Here is a 26,311-nt window from a genome sequence, read left to right on the forward strand (position 1 = left end):
GTTGTCAGTGGTGTAGAGAGGCATGGAACCAGGGAGGGAGGACTTCCGCAATGTTCGTTTGCTGCGATTGCAAAGTCTAAATGAATCCTTGATAGCGGTTTCAAACGGGCACAGGGACGGCAGGGGGGAAAATTAGTATACAGATATTAACCATGACATACGCCGAGGACGCACGTTTATTGCGAAATTAATGAACGTTGCAATTGCTTTTGCAACCGCGAAAAGTTGACTCGTTCTGCTTTCGTATTTCGGATAGTGTGTCAAAACATGGGGAAAGATTTTCGTACCTCACACTGGAGATAAATGGCGGATGTAGCACAACTCGCCTACTGTTCGAGGAAAGCTACGTGCCACCGAAATGCCAACACGGCCTACGGACTAGCTAACTGTATTACGCAGAGCAACTATATTTTGCAAGCTGTAATTATTAACGATTTGCGTGCAGTTCATGGGCCACTCGGATCGAAATGCATCCGCCGAAACGGAGGTAGGAAAACATTTGCTCACTTGCTTCTAGCGCGCACTGTTAACGTTCATTGCACAGGTATACCTAAGTATACCCTCTCAGGATTACATCCGAGCAGCCCGGGCTGTCGGTTGGAACCATATAGAATGCAGTTTAAATTAATGAACGAAACTTGTTTTGCTTAAATTAAGCGAAACTGAAATGGCGCACCATCGGATGCTTTTTATAATCCAAAGGACTGGACGATTGCAGCCAAATCGTGCTTCGCTTCTCCCAATTGATGATCATAATGTTCGATGAAATTAGCCTCCCACCACTAAATTGGGGTACTTTTTCTTTCTAGTGGTACATACATTCTTTAACTCACTGCAGCAATTGGCAGAAGTATTAATTGGTTTCGAGCTGAGTGAGTGCGGTTTTTTCGGTTATTCGTTCGTTACAGGAAAGTTGCCATGGGTTGAAAATCATTTGCTTTTTTCTCAAACCAGTCGGGCGTTGTAGCTAATACTGGTTTACAAAGTCGGGAACAATGTTGCCTTAGACTTCGTACCGAAAAAGTAATGAATCGAAACCAAGTTCCAACTTTTTCAAGCGATAAAATCTATCAATTCATCAGTACACAGTTCTAAGTAAAGCGTACACACTTCTTCACGCACCACCAGCTATCCATCAACTATTGAACATCATTTTATGTGCAACTAAAGTAAAATTAGATGCATTTTCAAACTGCTGTTGCCAACGTTCCATGCTCTCTTTAGTTTGCACATAATAGACAATTTTAAAAACTGACAGGTGCCACGGATCCTGCTGATAATGATGTTGCTTTTACGTGCGTTGTGTCCACGGTTCCGAAACCACGGTTCCGAAATATCTTGTAAAATGGTCTATATATTCCAGTCAGAGGTTGGTAAACCCATTGTGGTCATTCACCTCTGTCCAGCAACCTCCACGAGGTGCGACCGGGTTACAAGTAACCTTAGCGGAGATCGGTGCGTCACCAGCTTTATCTAAGACAGCAGCCCCTTTGCGAGACTAGGTATCGAAGCCCTAGCAAGGCAGCATACCAAAGGGAAAATACTACGAGCAATCCAGGTATGTGGAGGTTGCAGTCATACAGGAGGTGAGGTGGCCGAAAACGGAAGAACGCGAAGCTCCGGGCAGTACAGTCCTATGGCGGGCACTTCATTTAAGTACCACATCTACTACAGTAGCGGAACTTCTTCCGCTCCGTAATTGGTAGAGGAAGCCTCCACTCTACTAAGAACGACAACAGCCTCAGGCTTGTCAATTTCGCTGCAGCCAGAGGTATGGCTATCTGTAGCACTTATTTTGCACGCCGGAATATTCGTAAGCACACCTGGAGGCACCCGAAAGCAGAGGTCTGCTCTCAGATCGATTATGTTCTGATTTAAGGTCGACACTTTTCAGGCGTTACAGGTCGTTTAGAGGACCAAATGTTGACTCGGATCATTATCTCGTGGAATCCAAGATTGTAACGTGTTAAAATCCAAGACGACAAGGAGGATACAATTGAACATCCAGCGCCTATCAACTGAAGAAGTGGCTACAGAGTACCTGTGGAAGGTTGATGAGCGGATTGAGGATCAAGTTGGAGGTATCCTGAATAAATAGTGGAGGCATATCCACAGTGTAATCAGCACCACAGCGGGAGAAGTGTTGGGTACATCTGCTACAGCCACGTCCAATGAGTGGTTTAACGCTGAGTGCCAGCGAGCGACGAATGAAAAGAACCTCGCCAGACTTCACACGTTAGCCACGGCTGTGACTCGTCAGAGCGTAGGAAGATACCGGAAAGCTAGAGCTGCTGAAAATAGTTGAAGAGGTTGTTCATAAGACACGATACACGATAATTTAAAATTTTTAACTTTTAATGTAATTTTTTGGAGTTTTATGGAGACTTATCAACGTATGTCATAGCAATTAGGTTCAAAAATATACTGGCAAAACTTAAAATTTCAGTTGCACACACTTTAGTAAAAAAAATATTTTTTTCATAATGTTTGAAAAAATAATGGCTAATATTTGTTTTTTTTATCAACCCAAATTTTTTTCTGAAATTTATTACAACATGGTTGTAATGGGTTAAACTGAATAAAAAAATGAATTATTATCCCAAAAATGATTCCCAGTGTTTGTTTTATGAAAACACGGCCATGAAACACCACACGCAAACTTCTCTCACCAAACACAAATATCACTGCCAGAGGTAAACAAATGGTTCGAGCTTGCATTTGGGCATTTACTCGTCAGTTACAGCTGGAGTAGAAGCTGTGTACGGAATATGTCGGCATACAGCATAAACAAATGGAGGTTCTCATGGTCGAGCTTTGCAACATCGCAGTCAGGTTTTTCATACACAAAATTCCATTGAGTTAACCGTCAATCTCACAACTACTCCCACGCGTAAACCCGCAATCTCACACATATTGTTATGCTCTTGAATCATGCGGCTCATATGTCTTTTATGGCCTGACTTATTCTAGTTTATACCTTTAAGTCGGTCTGATTGCTTATGTATGAGGAGGAAATAAAGTTTTTTGTGTGCTTAACAGTTCTGAAGTTTTATTCAAGTGTTTTACGAAGAAGCCAGCAATGTCTTATGAGGAAGTTAATGAGATCGATTTAGTGAGGTTGTTCATACAACCTAGAACAGAAAAGGCTATAAATGATTGCATTGAATTGGTCAAGCACCGTTTTAAAAACAGCTCTTTACAAACAAGGCCATAGAAAACTGTATCAACACTTGGTGGCTCTACAATCGAGATTTGCTAAATCGTTTCGACTTCAGTTGTTTTGTTTGAATTGAATAGCTTTACAACTTTGCTGAAGAAACCATATCTCTTGGTTGTTCCTATCAAAAGTTAGAATCGTGCGCCATCTCTGCGGACAAATCGCGAACTAACTCTCAAAGCCATAAGAAGCGTTTTACTATTATGTGCATCTTTGCTGAAAACAGTAATCGTTTATCTCGTTCCACTAACGAGTTATTTATGTTTATTCGAAAACACATGACATTTGCCTCTGTTTACGTGATTTATAGACAGCCCCTTGTCAGTACAAAACTTTTCTTATATGTCATAATCATCTGAAGTGGAAAACCAACAATTTGGCACAAAAAAATGAATTTTGGCCGGAAATTTCAATTTTTCGACCATTGTGCAACGTTACGAACGCGGCTGATGCCTCGCCAGCTATCCGCACGCATGATTTAGATCCCTTCAGCGTCATACGACTCAGCTTAATAGTGCAGATCCTTAGTGTTATCTGGTGGATCGCATAGCACAGCCGCTCGTTTCCCGTTTTTAGAAGTTCGGCCGGGATACCGTCCTTCCCAGCGTCCTTGCCGTTTTTCAGCTCACTAATCGCCTTTTTCACCTCCTGCTGTGTTGGTGGCTCCACAGCTTGTTCGTCACTCATAATCGTCATCCTGTTTCTGCTCTGCTCATCTGACTACTCAAAAAAAAATAGTCATTCCACTTGCCTGCAACCGTCAGTTTGTCAGTAAGCAGGTTGCCGTCCACATGACCGGCACAGGAAAATTTCTGCTACTGACTCTGTTGACTGTTCTACAGAAGCTTCGCACGTCGTTTCGAGCATAGCTGTCCTCTGCGCTGGCGAACACCTGCTCCTCGTACTCACGCTTCTTCCGACGGTGGGCTCTATTTTCGGCAGCTCTTGCCTCCCTGTACCTCTCTCTCTGTTCTGACGCGTAGCCGCAGTGAGCATGCGGCTCCTGGCACGGTTCTTCTCATCTGTCGGACCAGCCGTTACGCTTTCTTCCACGCGTCATACCTACCACCTCTCTCGCAGTCGTTTCAATGACACCGTGAATACTGCTCTACAGCCCATTTATGTCTTCCAATCCTTCCTCCTGCTGTTCTGCGATCCGTTGATCCAGCTCTCTGGCGTATTCTGCTGTCACGCCATCAGCTTTCAACCGCTGAATGTTGAAACGCGTCGTCCTCTCCGTGCGAGATTTCAGCCGGCCGTCAATCAGTACGTGATCGGTCTTCTCCATTTGGATGCCTCCAAGTGTGTTTCCGAATATTCAAACGTGGAAAAGAGGAGCTACCTATGGCCATTCCTCTGGCCGTGACATAGTTTATCAACTTCAGGCCGTTTTCATTGGTTGACGAGTCGAGGCTATGCCTTCCAATGACCGGAAGAAAAAAATTCTTCCTCCCAACCTGTGCGTTTGCGTCTTCGTTGACGACTTTTACGTCGTGTTTTGGGCACACGTCATGGATTCGCTCAAGCTTGTCATAGAACTCATCTTTGATTTCATCGGATTTGTCGTTTGTCAGTGCGTAGGTGTTGATTAAGCTCTAGTTAAAGAATTTGCCCTTAATCCTCAACAAGCATAAACGATCATCTAGGGGCCGCCACCGGATGACTCTTGTTTTCTGATTTACCAAAACTACGAAACCGACGCCCCGTTCCGCTGCTTTGTCGCCACTGTAGTAGATGTGGTACCTGGAAAAAACTGGGTTCAATAGGGTTTACTGCGCGGAATTCCCTTTCTCCGAAATTTGGTCACTGAACCTACTGAGTCGCTGCGATTTCGACTCCCAGCCGCTGGATTTCTCGAGTAAGCAAGCCTGCCCGCGCCGGTTTATTGAGAGATCGGACGTTCCAAGTACCAATCATTTACCTTAATCTTTTCTCGTGTTCATAGCCTACGTCCCGAGTAGGAGAAAATATCATTATAAGATCACAACCAGATATTGGAAATACACCTCATTTTGATCTTAATATGGTTTACATAGTTAGTAAAATAACAAAAAATAATTCCAAAATATTGTTTCTCGAAGACTATATGAATAACAAAGCTCGATATTTCAATAACAAACAAATAATTTGCATTAAAAATCACGAAAATGGCCGATTAAGATATTTTCAAGTTATTGAACACTGAATGCATAACTGAATACATTATATATAAATAATCAATAACGAACAATTTTCACTCAAAACTTACTTTTAATGGGATATTTGAAAATCAACTCAAATATCTTATTGAAGGCATAGCGAGATATGATATCGAAATTTTATGATATTTTCATATGCATGTTTGAAACGTGAATATCTTTTGAATAAAACGATAAGTCCTCATAGCTAAATATGTTATTAATGAGTTATCATTTTGTTATGCTCTTTGCGCTCTTTGCCACAACGCGATTCTAGTTCTATCGATTGCGAGAGAGCGACGACGCGCGCGTTCCAACTTAACCCCAGAGACGTACAAATGTTCACGAAAGTTATTTCAGTTCTAAACCTGAGCGAAAGGTATATGTATCGCGGCTGTTGTTCCAGAAGCGTATAAATGTTCTCTACCTCATCGTGGGAAAGCAACGGATTCGGACCAGGTGAAGGAGTGGAACTCACGACCATCTGCTTATCAATGCGGACTCTGCAACCATGTGGCTACCAGCTCTGTTTATACGAAATCAAAAATAATAGAACACATTCAAGTAACTACTCGTTGTTATCCACGTTCATACGAAAGTACATTCGTGAATTGTACAAATTATGAGTAAGTTGCAATTCTATTCGATAACTTGCAATACGAATGTTCTATAAAATCAACAAAAGTGCTGTACAATCTACGAAATCCATGTCTACGAAATGTTCGTGAGTTGAATAACGAAAAAATATTTTCAGTGAAGAAAGGTTTCGGTATGCTACCTTACCAGGGTCGCGATACCTACATCCTGCTGATGGGTCTGCCATTAGGAGTAGCTGGTGGGATACAGCATTCTATGATTCAGCCGCCCGCTCCGGATCAGACGCTGTTGTACGCTTACCCTAATATGGGGACACAGTCGCGTACGACCCCCTTCCCAGTCAGCATACGACCATAGTTTCCACCGGGGGTTGGTTATCCGATCTCCGCTAAGGTTACTCGTATTTCGGTTGGCACCTCGTGAAGATTGGGATATGTGTGGTGTCCAATCATTTGCCAACCATCCGTCTAAGAAATGAGGCGTGAATTCGATTTCAAGCACGTGACAACCCATGCGGTCAATTGAGATCACAACCTAAGCTTAAAACCTGCATTTACTATCTGCAGTGTTTATGTTGAATCTTGGAATATAAAACTAGATTTGACAACTTTTATGATATTTCAATTTTGAAAGAAGATTCATCATTTGGGAATCGAATACAAAATAAATACACTAACATTTGCAGTGAGTTTTATGGTTAAAAATTCATTTTATTCGTGACTTGCCACGATTGACTTACCAGTGATAAATAAACTTCGAGTTAAACCGTAAGAATCTGAAATATCGCATTTATTGTGTTGATTCCATCCCAATGGAGACGCAAGGTAGATTGTAAATAATGGTTTAGCAGTTATATTACCAGTGTTTCGAGAGAGATAGAAACTTGTACTTTAGGTTTAAAAAAAGTTTTTCAAAACATAATTTAAAAAACACATACATTCCATTACACATTATTCGTTATCTAAAATGCATGAATGTAATAATAAAGTTATACAATCAGTAAAAGAGCATATATTTTCATAGTAACTGCTCTTGAGCGGTGACAGTCTTGAGAATATTTTACTGCTTAATATCAGCATGCTTCTCAGGAACTTTATGGCTATGCTCGATTGTTATTACCTTCTAGCATTGAAGGCATTTATATATTTTTCCACATCCAATTTGGTTTAAATATCCGTTATTCGTAGCCTGTGGTTCAAACCACACGACAAATCTAACAGTTCACGTTATTGCCGCTTTTTTCGTTATTTTGCTTTTGCTATGATTGTGAACCGAAATCTTTGGAAACTCTTCTTTACATCTAGCGATAACTGCCACCGCAGATTGCTTTTGGATAAATTTCGTATTGTTCGTCATAATCAAGGGTGACGATAAAACACCTTCTCTCGCTCTTTTTTTCCTGAACAACAAACAATATTATTTTTCCGCTGAAATTATCATCAAATGGAATACTTCCTAAGAACAAATTATTGTGATTAGTACTTTTGGGCTGGAAATGACACGCTTGAATTACCCCACGTTGTTTTACCTAAATCGAATACAAATGGATTCAATATTTTGTTGACATTCCCTTCACATTCGAACAGATGTGTTTTCATACAGATGTAATTGAACCGGAAAGCCGGTACCGACTTCCCATCGGCAGCAGAGGAATTAGCTAATACGGGTGATATCACGACACGATGACTGGTGTACGAGCGTAGCTTTTAGGCTACAGTGTTGTGCTTTCATAGCCCAACACTCCGACATTATTGACTTAGCCGGAATTTTCCGCTGCCTGGTCACCTCTCTACCTTCTCAAATAGAGAACAGAACATTTACAGGAGAACGCCCACACATTTCCGAATTCGACTGAACTCTACACGTCGTAGGGACAATTGTTTTCTGACATGTGTGGGGTGTGATACAGAAATGTTACCTCACGCGTTTGTTCGGTAGAACTTGAACAAATAGAATTCCAGCAGGCTTTATTTCTATGAATTCACTGTAAACCCACATCCGTGCGGACGTTTTGCGGGTGTCTGTTGTTTGTTTTTATGCATTTTTTTAAAGATTTCTACGAAAATATTACAGCTACAGATAGAAATACTAAAATAAAATTCAGGTTTTTTTTTCTTTTTCGTGCGTTACTGTTCTATTTACTCAAACAACTGCCATTTCACTGCACTGCAAGCCTTAATTCGACTGTATCAATACAAGTCTAGTTTCATGGTAAGAAGCAATACACAGCTAAAAGCGTTTCGCCATCAGATAAGAATCTTTCTAATCCAACGCTGTCGTTACCGGCTACTGCAATCAAGCAAAAAGTTTTTCGGTTTTCTGAAGAAATGTTTCTGTGAGTATTTGCCTGCTTTTTTGTATAGGTTCTAGAAGGATGAAAAAAGCCAAAGCAACGCTTCTTCCATTATATACAGCGCCACCTGACGATACTTTGAGTGACAGTTTTGAAGAATAGTTTCAACAAGTTTGCTGCGGGCGTTTAAGATTTTTCTCTCCTTGCCACAGAACAAAATATAATTCGTTGCATCTATTTGACTGTTTACCAAGTTCCGGCATAAAACAATTGAATTTAAAACGATTGAAAACTGCAACCATCAATAAAAAATAAGAAACTGTTTGAGAACATCATGTTTTAATCGGCGAATCAAGTTTGAGTTATTTCCTTCCCGCAGTAAAAAGTTACAATTTCACGTGTATACAATTTTAATATCGCGCTCATTCGCTAGCATTGTTCGGTTGGTTCTCATCCATAATTCACAGCCGCAGGCTGATTCCGGCTGAATGGGTTAAAATTTCCAGATAGAAGCCCTTGCCATGCTGAAATATTGAACCTGCAAACGGTTCCCGGCACTAATAGTGCATCGAAAATTGTGAATAATTAAGAGTACAACTTTGTTTCCGCGCATTGACGAACAGAACGCACACATAGGCGCTCTACCCTCCATCATCATCACTTTGAACTCAGCCTCAGGCTCGAACAAGTAGGAAAATTCAATATCGGCCCCAATAAGCGCTGCACGTCAGCAACGCTCGCAAATAACCCGGGAAACTGTTCCGTACGGACGCAGATCAGGTTAAACTAGCTTATCACCACGAAGCAGTTGTGCCTACGTAGGTTTCGCGATAGATAAGCAAACTAAATTCAAACGAAATGAGTTTTCTCTGTTTGAGATTCATCACAGCTTTCCGAGTGTATGGCTCAGCTGCAACCCAGTTGTAGTGGTTGGAGTTTTTGTGTTTTCCGACTTAAGTGAAACTACACGTTAGGCACAGTTTAACAGCTGTACGTGTGAAATGACGACTAATCATCTGTTTTGTTAGGCCAGCAGTACCTATATGACGTCTTTAGGTTTAATAAATTGGTCCCTTGCACCTTGTAATCGGATATTACGTTGATGAGCTTGTTATAAACGATAATTTACTAAACTTTTTAGTAATATAAAAACAAGACTTGAACTTCCTGCTAAGGATTTTTTCTAAATGATTGCTTACTAGAGACGTACCATGGTCGCCATATTATAGTACTGTGTTAGTATAGTAAGCGTTACAATATCAACCGAAAGTCGCCATCTTGGACTTCAAAATGCCGTTTGAGGCAATGTTGGGCCACTGGGAATCAAAGCTGCTGATTATCACAATCATTCATGATACATCATCGTCGCTGCTCACTAGTGACTTGGTACTATAGCTGCAGGCTATCGTATCATCAAGTGCGAATAACAGTTCTCAATGAACTGTTTGGGTGTATTCTATTCTTTACTTCTTCTCCTGCTATTATACTCACCAGCAATTCGACTTACAGCAGAACGAAGCGAACGAATCTAACGAGGTGAACGAAGCGTTGAGAAAAACCAATGACGTTTACAAAGGAAATTTGAAAAACACTATTGGTTTTGGTGAGAATAGATGCGTACAAGACCCAAACACACGTCGCTGCATAGGCTGGGCAAGCGAATTCTCTGTTAATCGGATAGGGTGTTCGATACATCTAAGAAGGAATGTATTTTTGACAGATTAAATTTTGCGGAATATAGTTTAAGGAATTAGTTTGAATGTTCGCACGTATTGTTAAGACGTTCGAAAAAGAAAAAAATGACATTCTTTCAATGTATGTTTTTATATTTATGTTTTTCGGAGTCAACTGATTAGGGGCCTTTTACATACCACGTGGACAAATTTTAAACGAAATGGTCAAAATGCGCCAAAAACTTTCGGTTATCAACAAGATCCGCTACCGTTACCCGCCACGATATGATCTGAAGGAACTTAAACTCTCAGATGTCGTCACCGAGCAAAACCTCAAGGTAGCGTTTCCGGATGAGAGAGAGAGAGAGAGCTCTGCTGGAGTAATGTTAAAGTAGCCCTTAACAGTGCAGCGGAAGGTGCTATTGGGTTCGTAGTGAGAAATCGTTGTGACGGCTGGTTCGACGAGGAGTGCAAGAAGATTCAAAACGAGAAAATTGCAACGCGGGCAATGATTCTTCTACAGAGAACCCATCAAAGCATGATACAATTCAAACGTAGTACCAAAATGCAGCAGACCCGTCTTTTCCGCGACAAAAATCACCGCCTGGAAAAGCTGCAGTGTGAATAAATGAAGCAGCTGTAACGTTCTCAAGAAAACACGTTAGTTGTACAAGAAACCAACACAGGTTTTGTGCCACGAGCCAAAATTTGACGAGATAAGGATGAAGGAATCTTAACGGATGAATGTGAGGTGATCGGCAGATGAGAGCAGCACTACAATGAACACCTGAATGGTGCAGAGGCGGGAAGCCAAGACGGCAGGAAGAACGACAACGAATGAGGGAGACATACCGCCCTTCACGACAAGTGAAATCAAGGAAGCTATCAAGCAGCTCAAGAGCAACCACGGTGCTCCCACAGACCGTTATTATAAAAAAATGCACAAAAGGATCTGAGTACACCATTCGATTTACATTATTGATTGTCAAAACAATGAATTTTACAAAGTCGTGGGAGAAGCTTAGTTGAATGAATGAAATTTTAGAGAATTAAGAACTGATTTGACCATTACAGACAAAATTATAGACAAAAAACTGATTTTAAGTAGGAGTGTTCCACAAAAAAAACTCTATTTTGTCGTGTTCGACGTAAAGATAGGACGTCGCAGTAGTCAGAAATTGTTTTTCTTTTAAATTTTCCCACAACTTTGCCATAGAAAGCAATCTGTTATATTGAAAAGTAGAAAAAATATTTTTTTATCCAACTCTTAGGTGGATTAATCGAAAACCAAAAACGCCAAATGTAAAGCAACTATGCAACACCTCTCTTTCGAAAACCTCAAGGGCGCGTTGCCACCTTCCAAAGCGATGCACGATAATCCATCTTCTTGCCATAACCATCAAAGTGTCCCCGAAACTCGAACTACGCGCATCACCTGAACCATCGTCGACTTGCTCAACCGTGTCAGTTTATCCGGAAAAATGTAATCGTGCAGATCATAGCTGATCTCGAACGATTGTTTCGTATGCCGATTTAAAATCGATGAACAAGTGATGTGTGGGCACGTTATACTCACGGCACTTCTGTAGGACCTGCCGTACCGCGAATATTTGGTCCGTGGTGGCCCGGGCACCCATAAATCCCGCTTGGTATTGGCCCACGAATTCCCTCGCAAACGGTGATAGTCGACGGCAGAGAATTTGAGAGAGTACCTTGTAGGCAGCGTTCAGCAACGTGATTGCACGGTAGTTGCAGCAATCCAACTTGTCTCCTTTTATGTACATGGAGCACACTGTACCCTCCATCCACTCCTCCGGTGCTACCTCCTCCTCCCAAATCTTGGCAATAACCCAGTGTAACGACTTAGCCAGTGATTCACCACCGTGTTTTAACAGCTCGCTGGGAAGTAGGACAGCTCCAGCGACTTTATTGTTCTCCAGCCGGCCGATCTCCTCTCTAACCTCCAGGAGATCAGGGGCTGTAACTCTGTCGTCATGGCGCTTCTTGTTCCGTAAGACCGAGTTTTGCCTGTTCCGTGCGCGTCGGTAACGCTCCACGTTCGCTCTCGTTTAGTATTGCAGCATTCTTGCTCGTGCTTCATTCTTCTCTTTTACTTACTGTTTGCACTCGTCGTCAAACCAGTCAATTCTCTTGTTCGGAGCCATAGTACCAAGCGGGCGCAGTAATACTACCTATGGGTGATCGAATGTCTCTCCAGCCATCTTCAAGAGTAGCTGCGCCAAGCTGCTCTTCCGTTGGTAATGCTGCTGCCGCGAAAGCCTAAAGATCTGCAGTTCCATGTACCGAGTTTCCAATCGCAGTCTTTATTTCGTCGCCTAGATCTGTGCCGATTGTTCCGATCTGTATTAGCTTCTTCGATATTTGCAAACGTATTAACTTCTACGATATTTGCAAACGTTTGGTGTTTTGCGGGGTGGCTTGTTGGGCCTTCCCCAACCCCCTGTCTCGCCGGAGGACCATCGTGTCAGCTCTGTTTAGAGTCCCACGCTGACACCAGGACGATGATCAGCCGCTCCTAACATGGAGATCAGACGCTGTTTTGAGCCGCACCATCTTTGTGAACAGACGCTCAGGTTGGCGAAGCATTTCCTCTACCGCCGAGATATGGTTACCGCGCCTACGATCGCGTCGCACCTTCTTACTTAAGTATTGTAGGATGACAACATTGCCCAGGCAACGCCAACCAGTTGTGTCCATGTTTTAACTGGTAGTCTATTGTATCATATGACTCGTGTAGGCGTGAGATAGGAACTTGTGGCCCAAGTAACACACGTTGTTATAGAGCAGTTGAGATAACTCCTCTAATACAACCTGCAGTTATAGATTTCAGTTCACATTACCTTTTCCATGACATCTCTATCACCAGAAAAGCGCAAAAATTAAAGGCTACTAGAACAAGTACTAGTACTTTATGAAGGATTATAAAACTTCATGAAAGCAAGCCAACATGTTAGACCGAAGCTGTAAAATACATCTTGAGTACCAATATGGTAGAAATACGTTGAAAATATGTTATTTCAAAGTTGTAATTGCTAACTAATCGAAACATCGTTGACGCAAGCATAAAACTTCAAAATAAAAATATCGCACAACGACACTGATTTATATCAGGAACAATAATGGAAAAAATAGTGATTTTGGCGTTTCGAATAATCAAATAAGAAACAAAAATAAATCAACCATTTGATGCTTTTAATACAAAGTTTTACGTGCGCGTCAAATCTCATGGTGAAACATTACGTTTTACTTCTGAAAAAATTATGCGCCATTCATTGAATATGGTTTTCTATTTGTCAATCGGTGGAAAATAAATTATGCATTACAGAATGTTCACTGATTTATTTCATTGCGAAGATTCAGTTTACCCCACCCAGGGGGGATTTACTGCTGTCAAAATTCATACATGTGTGCGTTATCGCAGATCAACTCTGGTCCATGAAGTTTGTTGGTCCATGACGTTTGATGGCGATGAAACTTAATCACTTTTAGCCAAATACAAGTTGCTGCCCCAAAAGAATTTCACTACGCAACGCATTATTAATAAAAGTTTTTCGCGATTTCTCGAGTTTTGTTAAAAAAGAACGTTCTAATTCTACTAAATTCAAATTTGATCAAAACGACAAAAACCAAAACAATCGGACGCCTTGTTGCCAAAAATGTTGGTCACGGTTACACGATATTCGACAGATAGATTCCCCCTGACCCCACCACCGCATGGGCTTAGTTCGTAAACAACTATCTGGCATCTTTTTCTAACATGCGTAGTAAACCGCAATGTTCTTTTTTTTCCTTGGGTAGATCTGCACTGACCCAGTGTATTGAAGAAATTCGCGCATTCGTGGGTCAGAATTCACCATAACAAAGAGCATGCGCAAATGCGTTGCTATTACAACATTTACCCAGCGCATGCGCAAATGTACTGTTACGCGCAGTGCAACCAGTTCGATGATCATTTTTGTCAGTGGCACTTTTAATCAATTATAAATTGATGATGAAAAGCAATGTTCAACCTTTCAAAATTAATTGCTTCTGTCGCTTGAATATTAAAATTGTTTCCGCATAGTTTCAACGTTATCTAGACATGAAATAATTCTAAACTAGAAAACGTTGTTAGATATACGGTAACAAAAATTAGAGTGATATTGGTAGCACTGTAAGAGTTTTGTTTACGTTTTCATGGCGCATTTTGACCCATCTCGAATAGGTTTATTAAAATCGTTTAAATAATTTCATTAACAATTCGATCAAGTAGTTTTACGTTGGTTTTCGAATACCAATAATAGGAAAAGTACTTTACAGGTATGTAGTATTGTTATTAGGCGTATAATATTGAACGCGCGCGGCTGCCCCGGCTGGGCATTTCATGCACATCTGGAGGACAACTTTAAGACATGTGTCATTTGTGTCATTTGTGTCATAGTTGTTGTTTGTTCAACTCATGTTATTGAAAAACATCTCCAAAACCAGGAAAAAATGAGTTTGTTTTCGAAATGTGGCTGAATTACTGATGAAAAACATCTCGCAAATGTTGTATTTTAAGTTGCTTTCTGTACTGTTTTGATAACATCATAAACACAAGTTACAGATAAGCAGCAGCAGTTTGTATTCGATAATATATTAAATACGCTTATGCTATGAAATAACATCTCGAGAACAAGAATATAACAACACAAGTTTCAAATTGCGCTTATAGTTTTCTTATATGCTTACTGTCATTGTGAATTATTTTCTAACATATTTTGTGTGTTACTTGGGGAGGGCCGGAGCTAAGCTTGACCAAGTTGTCCAAGTTGTCAACTCACCATTTGAGCATGAAACCCCGCTCCCTTTAAATTCACGTACAGGGTTTCGTCACGAATCTTGTGATAAAAGTATATTTTGGGTCTAAAATGGGCACAGCCTTCTGCTATGTTATGGTCAGGCGACACATTTGGTTTTCTTGACAGAGGATCGCGAACGGTTCTGTCAACATACTATGTAAGAGTACTACGCAAGAAATTCCTTGACAAAGAACCGCCAACAGTTTTATTAACAGATTATTCAACCAGTGGCATAGCACTTTGCACAGCCTTCTGCAGTGCCACAGTCAGGTAAACTTAAACGGATAAACATTATATTGCAAACAAAACAGAAGTCGCCGTGTTATGTCAGGGACGAAACGCCCCTAGAACTCACAACACCTCTGAGGCCGCTGTCTACATTATCGATGGCTGATCGGACGTGGCCTGTCATCGGATGGGATCGATGCCCTCCCCCCCTAAATGTTGACATTTACCTTGATTCTCTTGTAACCTCACTGGAAACACGGTTCGATGATGTTAGTGCACCTGCCTACGCATTGTCCTTGCTGCATACCGCTAACGTAATGCATGTCGTTCGAAGAGTTCACGCGCAAAACCGAAAATTTCGTAATTTTTTATGAAGTTGACCATTTTGTTGGAGAGGTGGAAGTTTTGTATTAACATTGCAGCAGTATGAGAGCAGATCGTACGAATTTGGAAGAGTTGGATCTTATAGACCTGCTAGCTAAAGCCCGTTCTTTCTTCCCTGCGACTGAGAAGGCAGTTAAAATTGAACTTGCTCTACCATGGAAACATGCACGATTGAACGCTCGTTCAGCACATTACGTCGGGTGAAAACCTGGCTGAGGTCAACAATATTTGAATAGCGGTTGAGTGCTCTCTGCTTGCTGAGTGTTCTTCGGCAGATGGTCAACAACAATCGTGAAAAGACACATGAACCGCTTCCGGAACGTTTGATGTTTGATGCCCGAAATTTTTTTTGGAGAATCTTGACTGTGTCTTCAATCTTCTCGTCCTTGAGAAGCTTTGACAGGATGTAGTTGAGATACCGGCTGTGCGAATGGGTGTCCAGCTTTCGGAGAAGTAAACGTACTTTCGCCGTATCATTCAGCTGGCCTCGAAGCTTCTCGAAGAGGTCCTGGTAGTGGTTAAACAACAACGTCCGAACGTCAGTGCGTCTTGAACTGTCCTACAGATCAGACGTTTTTTCGGTTGCTTGTGGACTGGTCTTTGACTGCCTATAGCTTCAAAGTTTGTGTTTTGTCAGTGTGTCTTTTAAAGACTACCTGAAAGTTATTTCCAATCAATCTTTCTCAAGACTACCTACTTTTGAATTTAACATTTGTTTTAACTTTTCTCGTATCACCTGAAATGGCTAGACGGAAAAAGAAACCTCGCATCGCTGCGGGGAGGAAAAGAGAGGCATCTCTTTCTGACACTTCGAGTGTCTGTAGTGACAATCCTTTTGATATTTTGCCTGAGCAAGAAGCTGGTGAAATGGAAGTTACCAATAATGAAACTATACAATATATAAAATCTTTAAAAAAGGAGAAAGTTCCACCTATTGTGGTAACTATTTCTTCTGAATTTAATATATTCAAAAAGGAACTTTCAACGTTTGTTTCTGACGTTAAAGTTACCTATCAAATTGGCCGTAGAGGTGAATGCCGCTTATTAGCCGACTCAGTAAAGGGTCGTGATCGTCTTGTTCAGTATTTAACTGACAAGATGTACAAATTTTTTACATATGACACCAAGAACGCCAAGCCGTTCAAGGTCGTATTGAAAGGTCTCACCAACGATCAAACCGTTGATGAGATCAAACTTACTTTAACAGAATTACTTGGCATAGCCCCTACCCAAGTAATTCTAATGAAACAAAAATCACGAGGCGAAAACAGTCAGAGAACTGGAATTTCCCTTGTTAATTATTTAATTCATTTTAACCGCAATGAGGTTAACAACTTAAAATTTTTTGAAAAAGCACATGCATTGTATAATGTGCGTGTAAAGTGGGAAATTTATAGGAAGTATGGCGGAGGTGAAAAGCATATCACCCAATGCCGTACTTGCCAACGTTATGGCCATGGTTCCAAATTCTGTAACATGGACCAAAAATGTCTCAATTGTGGAGACTCTTCTCACAAAAAGGACACATGTCCTGTGAAAGAGAGTAAAAATTTTCGCTGTGCGAATTGTAACGGCAACCATATGTCAAATTTTTATCAATGCCCAGTCCGTTTAGCAATTGTTAAGGCAAGGCAAGGCCCCCGGGCTGTTCAGGGCAGTCATGCAGAGGTGCCTGGATGACTGTCTCTTTCCGGACAGGTGGAAGCGGCAGAGACTGGTCTTATTGCCGAAGGCTGGGAAACCGCCAGGGGACCCATCGGCATATAGGCCTATCTGCCTGCTGGACACCGCGGGCAAGGTGCTTGAGAGGATCATCCTCAACAGACTGGTGAGGTACACGGAGGGTGTACACGGTCTGGCAAGTAACCAGTTCGGCTTCCGGAAGGGCAGGTCCACGCTGGACGCAATCTCTTCCGTCACCAAGACGGCGGAGGTAGCAATCCAGCGCAAGAGAAGGGGAATACGCTACTGCGTAATCGTCACGCTCGACGTGAAGAATGCGTTCAATAGTGCCAGTTGGGACTCCATAGCGCTCGCGCTCAGGAGCATCCATGTACCGGTGTCGCTGTACAAGATTCTGGAAAATTATTTCCAGAATCGAATACTTGTTTATGACACGGAGGAGGGTCAGAAGTGCGTCCCAATTACCGCAGGAGCTCCGCAAGGTTCTATCCTGGGCCCGGTGTTGTGGAATGTCATGTATGACGGAGTGTTGAAACTAAAGTTCCCTGTAGGGGTTGTGATCGTCGGCTTTGCAGACGACATAACGCTGGAGGTTTACGGCGAGTCTATCGAGGAGGTCGAGTTGACGGCCGCGCACTGTATATGCAAGGTCGAGGACTGGATGCGCTCCAGGAAACTGGAGCTCGCGCATCATAAGACGGAGGTCACGGTTGTGAACAACCGTAAATCGGAGCAACAGGCGGTGGTCAGAGTCGGAGACTGCACCATCACCTCGAAGCGATCCCTGAAGCTCTTGGGGGTTATGGTGGACGACAAGCTCACGTTCGGGAGTCACGTCGACTATGCCTGTAAGAGGGCCTCATCGGCTGTTGCAGCACTATCTCGTATGATGTCCAATAGCTCAGCGGTTTATGGCAACAAGCGAAGACTTCTTGCCAGCGTGGTTTCGTCCATACTTAGGTATGGTGGGCCAGTGTGGTCCAGAGCGCTAGGTACTAACAGTTACCGTGGTAAACTGGAAAGCACCTACAGGCTCATGTGCCTGAGAGTTGCGAGTGCGTATCGTACGGTGTCATACGATGCAATCTGTGTCTTGTCCGGCATGATGTCTATCAGCATCGCCATCAAGGAGGACAGAGAGTGTTTCGACCAACGTGACACAAGGGGCATACGAGGTACCAGAAGGTCATTCTCGATGCTCCGCTGGCAGCGGGAATGGTCCAACTCCACAAAGGGCAGATGGACGCACCGACTCATACCGGAGATATCCGGCTGGGTCGGGAGACGACATGGTGAAGTGAACTTCCACCTGACACAAATCCTGTCAGGCCATGGTTGTTTCAGGCAATATCTGCACAGGTTCGGACACGCGGTGTCCCCCATGTGTCCCGAGTGCGCGTCTTCTTCGTATGCCCCCGTTTCGTAAGAGCGAGGAGCAACATGATGGCTGTGAGCGGGCCTGGCACTACTCCGGACAATCTAGTCCGGAGGATGTGTGACGACCCGGACATCTGGAACGCGGTCTGTGCGGCCGCCTCTCAGATTGTTCTGGAGCTGCAACGTGTGTGGCGGGTCAACCACCAACACGCCAGTGGTAGCTAATTACCAGTCTCCAGGTAGTTAGCTAGGAGGTTATAAGAGTAAAGAGGGTGCATCACGCACAAAAGCCACTTCCCGACGTAATACTTAACCGTCGTTCCGGGAAGACCAGGGCTGGAGACTGGAGGGGTTTTAGTGGGTCGGGACAGGGATCAGTAGGTGCCTGGGCGAGTGTAACTACCCCAGCATCTCTCCCCTAGTCTCATCCCCACACCCTGAGTTCTCTTCTCAGGTGTCTGTTTGCAGATTTCCCCGCCACCTTTAAAAAAAAAAAAAGGCAAGGCAAGGTAAACAAAATTCAATTTCTCAATTAAAACCAACTTCAAAACAAAATTCTCCAAGCGTACCAGTGACGCATAGTTCACCTACTCCTTTGCATACCCGTTTAACTTATGCACAGGTTACAGGTAGTTCGAACATTATACCGCCTAGTGTTGGTAGTTCGAAAATGACCGTTAATATGGGTAAGCAAAACACGCTAGAAAATAATTGTACACCAGCTAATATTGCTGCCGAAAATATTTTTTCTAATGTCAACTGCCTGGGGCCTATTACGGCAGGTAAACTTTCTTTTTTGCAACAGGCAATGTTCGATCTTATGAACGCCATGTTGCAGGCAAAATCAATGTTTGAAGCCATTCAAATAGGCACAAATTTTACTATTAAAATTGTTTCTAGTTTAAAATTTAGCAATGATTTTAAATAAAACAATTAAAATATTAAATTGGAATTCCCGCTCATTGAAGGCCAATGAGAATGAGCTTTTCAATTTTTTAACAGTAAATAATGTGCATATTGCAATTATTACTGAAACATTTTTGAAACCTAACATAAAATTAAAATATGATCCCAATTACGTGGTTCATAGATATGATAGGATTCAGGGTTCCGGCGGTGGAGTTGCAATTGTTATTCATCGCCGAATCAAACATCGTGCTCTTCCCCATCTTGAGACGAAAGTTATTGAAACTTTGGGAGTTGAAGTTCAAACTGAACTAGGGATTTTATTTATTGCCGCAGCATATTTACCATTTCAATGCACACGCGAGCTCAAAAATTATTTTAAAGGTGATTTACAAAAACTCACCAGAAATCGTTCGAAATTTTTCATAATCGGCGATTTTAACGCTAAACATCGTTCATGGAATAATTCTCAAAGTAATTCCGATGGCAAAATTTTATTCAATGATTTTTCTTCAGGATACTATTCTATTTTGTCTCCGAATAGTCCTACATGCTTTTCTTCTGTAAGAAACCCTTCAACAACTGATTTGGTGCTAACAAATCAAAGTCATGTATGTAGTTATTTGATCACACATGCTGACTTTGGTTCTGACCATCTTCCAATAACTTTTTCTTTATCACATGAATCAGTTTTAAGCCCTATGAGCTCTGTTTTTAATTATAACAAGGCTAATTGGGAAAGATACAAAACTCCTATTGGGAGAAATTTCAATAATGAGCTTGATTTGGAAAACGAAGTAAATATTGATTCCGCTCTGGAAGCATTAAAATGTGCAATTGTTGATGCCAGGAATTATTCTGTTCCAAAGGCTCAAGTGAAATTTGATTCACCAATAATTGACGAAAATCTTCAACTTCTAATTCGTTTGAAAAATGTCCGCAGACGTCAATATCAACGTTCTCGTGACCCTGTTTTTAAAACTATTTATAAAGATTTACAGAAAGAGATTAAACATAGATTTACTCTTCTGAGAAATCAAAATTTTGAGACTAAAGTTGAAAAATTGAAACCATATTCAAAACCTTTTTGGAAGCTGTCGAAGATTCTTAAGAAACCTTCAAAGCCTATTCCAGTTTTAAAAGATGGTGAACGTTTTCTTGTATCCAATGAACAAAAGGCTCAAAGACTTGCTCAGCAGTTTGAGAGTGTTCATAACTCAAATTTGAATTTTGTGAGTCCAATTGAAAATGACGTCACACGTCAATTTGATTTAATTTCTTCCCAGAATTTTTTACCTGCAGAAATAATTGAAACTAACTTGAATGAGATGAAATCAATTATTAAAAATTTCAAAAATATGAAAGCACCTGGTGACGATGGAATCTTTAATATACTAATCAAACATCTCCCTGAGAGCACAATGGAATTTTTTGTGAAAATTTTCAATTGCTGCTTCAAAATTGCATATTTTCCCAAATTATGGAAAAATGCAAAAATTATTCCAATTTTAAAACCGGCTAAGAACCCAGCTAAAGTTTCAAGTTATCGATCAATCAGTTTGCTTTCTTCAATAAGTAAACTGTTTGAGAGAATTATTCTTAACAGAATGATGTCACACATCAACGAAAATTCAGTTTTTGCAAATGAACAGTTTGGATTTCGCCATGGGCATTCCACAACTCATCAATTGCTCAGAGTTACTAATATGATACGAGCTAACAAATCTGAAGGTTATTCCACTGGAGCTGCTCTTTTAGACATAGAAAAAGCATTCGACAGTGTTTGGCATAAAGGTTTGATTGCGAAATTGCAAACTTTTAATTTTCCAATTTTCCTAATCAAAATTTTAAAAAATTATCTTACTGATCGAACTCTGCAGGTTGTCTATCAGAATTCAAAATCTGATAGATTTCCTGTCAGAGCAGGTGTACCTCAAGGTTCAGTCTTGGGTCCAGTCCTGTACAACATATTCACTTCAGATCTTCCTTATTTGCCTCCAGGATGCACAAAGTCATTGTTCTGCGATGACACAAGCATTTCCGTAAAAGGAAAAAGTCTTCGTGTCATATGCAGTCGATTGCAGAAAAGTTTAGATATTTTTTTCTTCCTACTTGCAAAAGTGGAAAATCTCTCCCAATGCTTCTAAAACTCAAATGATAATTTTTCCGCATAAGCCTAGGGCTTCTTTCCTCAAGCCAAACAATAATCACGTTGTCAAGATGAATGGGGTTATTTTAAGTTGGTCCGACAAGGTTAAGTACTTGGGACTAATTTATGATAAAAAACTTATTTTCAAAGAGCACATTGAGAGTATACAAGCCAAGTGCATCAAATATACGAGATGTTTATATCCTCTCATTAACAGGAATTCTAAACTTTGTTTAAAGAACAAACTTTTGATTTACAAACAAATTTTTAGACCAGCAATGCTTTATGCTGTACCGATCTGGTCAAGTTGCTGCTCAACAAGGAAGAAAACGCTCCAAAGGATTCAGAATAAAATTCTGAAAATGATTTTGAAGCGTCCTACTTGGTTTGGTACACTCGAATTACATAGACTTACTGGTGTTGAACCATTAGAAGCTATTTCAAATAAAATTATTAACAATTTTCGACAAAAATCGTTGCAATCCTCAATTGCTACGATAAGCTCTCTTTATAGCCAATAAGTTAGCAATTAAGTTAGTTGTAAGTTTACTTCCCCTTTTCTGACAAGTAGGTTAAAATCCCTACGAATGATAAGTCCCAATTGCGAAAGCAAACAAATCCTAACAATTAAAATTACAAATTTCTAACAGTGTTGAGAAGTCACCATTTGTGATTGGACACACATACTCAATATTTACTAATATTTATCATAAATACTTAAGCTACTAACAAATCCCCCCTTAAAAAAAAATATATATATATATATAGCAGGATGATTTGGTTGGTGGTTACGTCCGAACGTAACTCCGTTTTCTTCGTCGAAGACAAACTCGATGATGTTCGAAGAGAGGGACTCCAAAATCTGCTCCGGGGTTTGATACTGACGCTGCTGCTGCTGGACCGCTATCCGCTGTAAAATTTGGGCCATCTTGTGAATCGTATCTTGAATTCCCGCTGCGGCTGCTGATCAACTCTATCTTCTGCCATGTTCGTGGATTCTTAAGATCCTCGTCGCCAAAATAATATGACCAAAGGTTTAAATTAACTGAAGACTTTTTAGTAAAGAACATCTATTTATATTCGAGGTTGGACAAAGAATAATAAAATTTTCCACTCTGATGTCAAGGACAACTTTTCACTGGTTGACTTGATATAACAATCACTAAAGACTAGTATTTATTTCTATTTTTCAAAACACACTAGAGTCGCTTTTTACGCGGGGGATACGTGCCGCTTAAAAAAACGCGTAAATTCCGGAATCCGCGTAGAATAAACCCGTAAATTTCGAAATCCGCGCGTAAAAAACCGCGTAAATTCCGGAATCCACTTAAAAAAGCCGCGTGAAAAGCGACCTTAGTGTACCATTTTTTTACTTCTAAAATTTTGAAGAGCTTGCCCCCCCCCCCCTATTTGAAATTCTGGCTACGCCCATGCTTGTTCGTGAGAAGGTTGCCGTTCAGGTCTCTGCAGATGTCGGCTTGTGGCACCTAGCCTTTACGGGAACTGTTATGCTTCTCATAGAACTTTCGTGTGCTATTCGTACGGTACAGTACATTCATCACCTCGCTATCTCGATCTTCCATCTGGCCCTTCCTCTTCCTTAAGACCGAGTTTCGCCTGTTCCGTGCGCGTTAGTGGCGCTTCAAGTTCGCTCTCGTTCGGTGTCGCAGCATTCTCGCTCATGCTACATTCTTCTTTCTTACTAACTGCTTACACTCGTCGTCAAATCAGTTATTTCTCCTGTCCGGAGCCATTGTACCAAGTGCCGCTACAGCAGTACCGCCTACGGCTGATCGAATGTCCTCCAGCCTTTAGAAGTAGCTGCGCCAAGCTTCTCTTCCGTTGGTAGTGCTGCTGCGAGCTCCTGCCTGTACTCTTGTATTAGTTAGCCGTTCCGTAGTTACCCGACGTTTGGTCGCAGTGGCGTTTTTCTAGCGCATGCATACTGCAAGAAGGTGATGACCCGAATCTATATTCGCTTTGCGGTAGGTGCAAACGTTGATGATGTCTGAGAAGAGTTTACCATCGAATATAACGGGGTTAATCTCTGGCTTTGTAGATGTCATTGCGGGGAAAGAAGGCACATCGGACTGTCATTCCGCGGGAGGCTGCAAAATTCACACATCGTCGGCCGTTATCATTTGATGCAACGTGCAGGCTGATCGGCCTTGCGTATTCCCTGTTCCCTCTGTATGCTGCCTCCCGTTTTCTCTACGCGTTCATATCACCGATGACGATCTTTACGTCTCGTTACGGACAGCTACCATACACCTGCTTCAGCTGCACATAGAACGCGTCTTTTTCGTCGCCGGGTCACGTTGATGATGCTGTAATTGATGAACCGGTATTCAATTATCAACTTACGCATCCTCGCACTGATCGGCTGCCACCCAACCCAACTCGTCGATGGTGCCACAGCTATGGTAAAGGGTAGTCTGTCGACGCCCGCTTTTTTATACCTTCTCTTCCTACCAGCAAAGTTCTTGCAGTGTTATGATTTCGCGTGGATTTAGTTGATCATATATGTATGATCCTATTGCAACCTTGAAAGCAATAACGATCTGTAGATCCATGTTCCATGTTCCATGAGCTTTCAGCCGTAGTCAATTCCTCGTCGCCTAGGTCTGTGCCGATTGTTCCTATCCATATTTACTTCTTCGATGTTTGCAAACGTTTGGTGTTTTGCGGGGCGGCTTCTTGGGCCTTCCCCACCCTCTGTCTTGCCGGGAGACCATCGTGTCAGCTCTGTTCAGAGTCCCACGTTAACATCAAGACATTGCGTTGATCAGCCGCTCCTAACATGGAGATCAGACGCTGTTTTGAGCCGCACCATTTTGGTGAACGGACGCCTAGTTTGGCGAGGGATTTCCTCTGCCGCCGGAAGATGGTTAACGCGCCAATGATCGCGTTGCACCTTCTCAATTAGCTGTTGTCGGACGACAACATTGCCCAGGCAATGCCAACCAGTTGTGTCCATGTTTCAACTGATAGTCTATTGTATCATATGACTCGTGTAGGCGTGAGATAGGAACTTGTGAGAGTCGGAGCTAAGTTTAACGCTCCTTCCGAGTTGTCAACTCACCATTTGAAGCATGAAACCCCGCTTCCTTTAAATTAACGTACATAGTTTCGTCACGAATCTTGTGATAAAAGTATATTTTGGGTCTCAAATGGGCACAACCTCCTGCTTTTGGTTTCCTTGACAGAGGATCGCAAACGGTTCTGTCAACATTCTATGTAAGAGTGCTACGCAAGAAATTCCTTGACAAAGAACCGCCAACATTTTTATCAACAGATTATTCAACCAGTGGCATAGCCAGATTTCCTGAAATCTCGCTTGTACAGAAAGAGACAACGTGCTTTGCGCTACAAGTCTCGTTTCTCATTCAGTCGTTTTGTGCTGTGCGCCACATGCGAGCGAGAGAACTTGCAATACGTACGAGCCATGTCTCGTCGCATGGAATTTCTTTTGCGACGTACACGAAGATATCTCGTCTCTCAACGTAACGAGCGCGGTGCATGGGCGTTGCGCACACGAGACAGCTTGCGCGCAAATTCTCGTGAGCTCGTCTCGCGAGCTAGTTTCACATATTGCTTTGCGCGCTGTGGCGCAAGGAAGAAATTGATTTTGCCCAGAGGGATGAAGGCAGGATATTTTATGTGATTTATTATTTACGGTGTTATAGGAGCTCGCGTCAGAGCACCGTTTGAATAATGAATGGTGTGTAAACTAATTCATTTGTTTATCAATTCATATGTTGATTATTCCGACTTTTGTGAACAATAATGAAGAACGTTATTATTTTTTTTTTTTTCTTTGTCAGTGCGTCTTGAACTGTCCTACAGATCAGACGTTTTTTCGGTTGCTTGTGGACTGGTCTTTGACTGCCTATAGCTTCAAAGTTTGTGTTTTGTCAGTGTGTCTTTTAAAGACTACCTGAAAGTTATTTCCCATCAGTCTTTCTCAAGACTACCTACTTTTTCTACTTTTAACTTTTAAATTTAACATTTGTTTTAACTTTTTTCGTATCACCTGAAATGGCTGGACGGAAAAAGAAACCTCGCATCGCTGCGGGGAGGAAAAGAGAGGCATCTCTTTCTGACACTTCGAGTGTCTGTAGTGACAATCCTTTTAATATTTTGCCTGAGCAAGAAGCTGGTGAAATGGAAGTTACCAATAATGAAACTATACAATATATAAAATCTTTAAAAAAGGAGAAAGTTCCACCTATTGTGGTAACTATTTCTTCTGAATTTAATATATTCAAAAAGGAACTTTCAACGTTTGTTTCTGACGTTAAAGTTACCTATCAAATTGGCCGTAGAGGTGAATGCCGCTTATTAGCCGACTCAGTAAAGGGTCGTGATCGTCTTGTTCAGTATTTAACTGACAAGATGTACAAATTTTTTACATATGACACCAAGAACGCCAAGCCGTTCAAGGTTGTCTTGAAAGGTCTCACCAACGATCAAACCGTTGATGAGATCAAACTTACTTTAACAGAATTACTTGGCATAGCCCCTACCCAAGTAATTCTAATGAAACAAAAATCACGAGGCGAAAACAGTCAGAGAACTGGAATTTCCCTTGTTAATTATTTAATTCATTTTAACCGCAATGAGGTTAACAACTTAAAATTTTTTGAAAAAGCACATGCATTGTATAATGTGCGTGTAAAGTGGGAAATTTATAGGAAGTATGGCGGAGGTGAAAAGCATATCACCCAATGCCGTACTTGCCAATGTTATGGCCATGGTTCCAAATTCTGTAACATGGACCAAAAAT

This window comes from Wyeomyia smithii, chromosome 1 (genome assembly GCF_029784165.1).
Source record: "Wyeomyia smithii strain HCP4-BCI-WySm-NY-G18 chromosome 1, ASM2978416v1, whole genome shotgun sequence".
NCBI lineage: Eukaryota > Metazoa > Arthropoda > Insecta > Diptera > Culicidae > Wyeomyia > Wyeomyia smithii.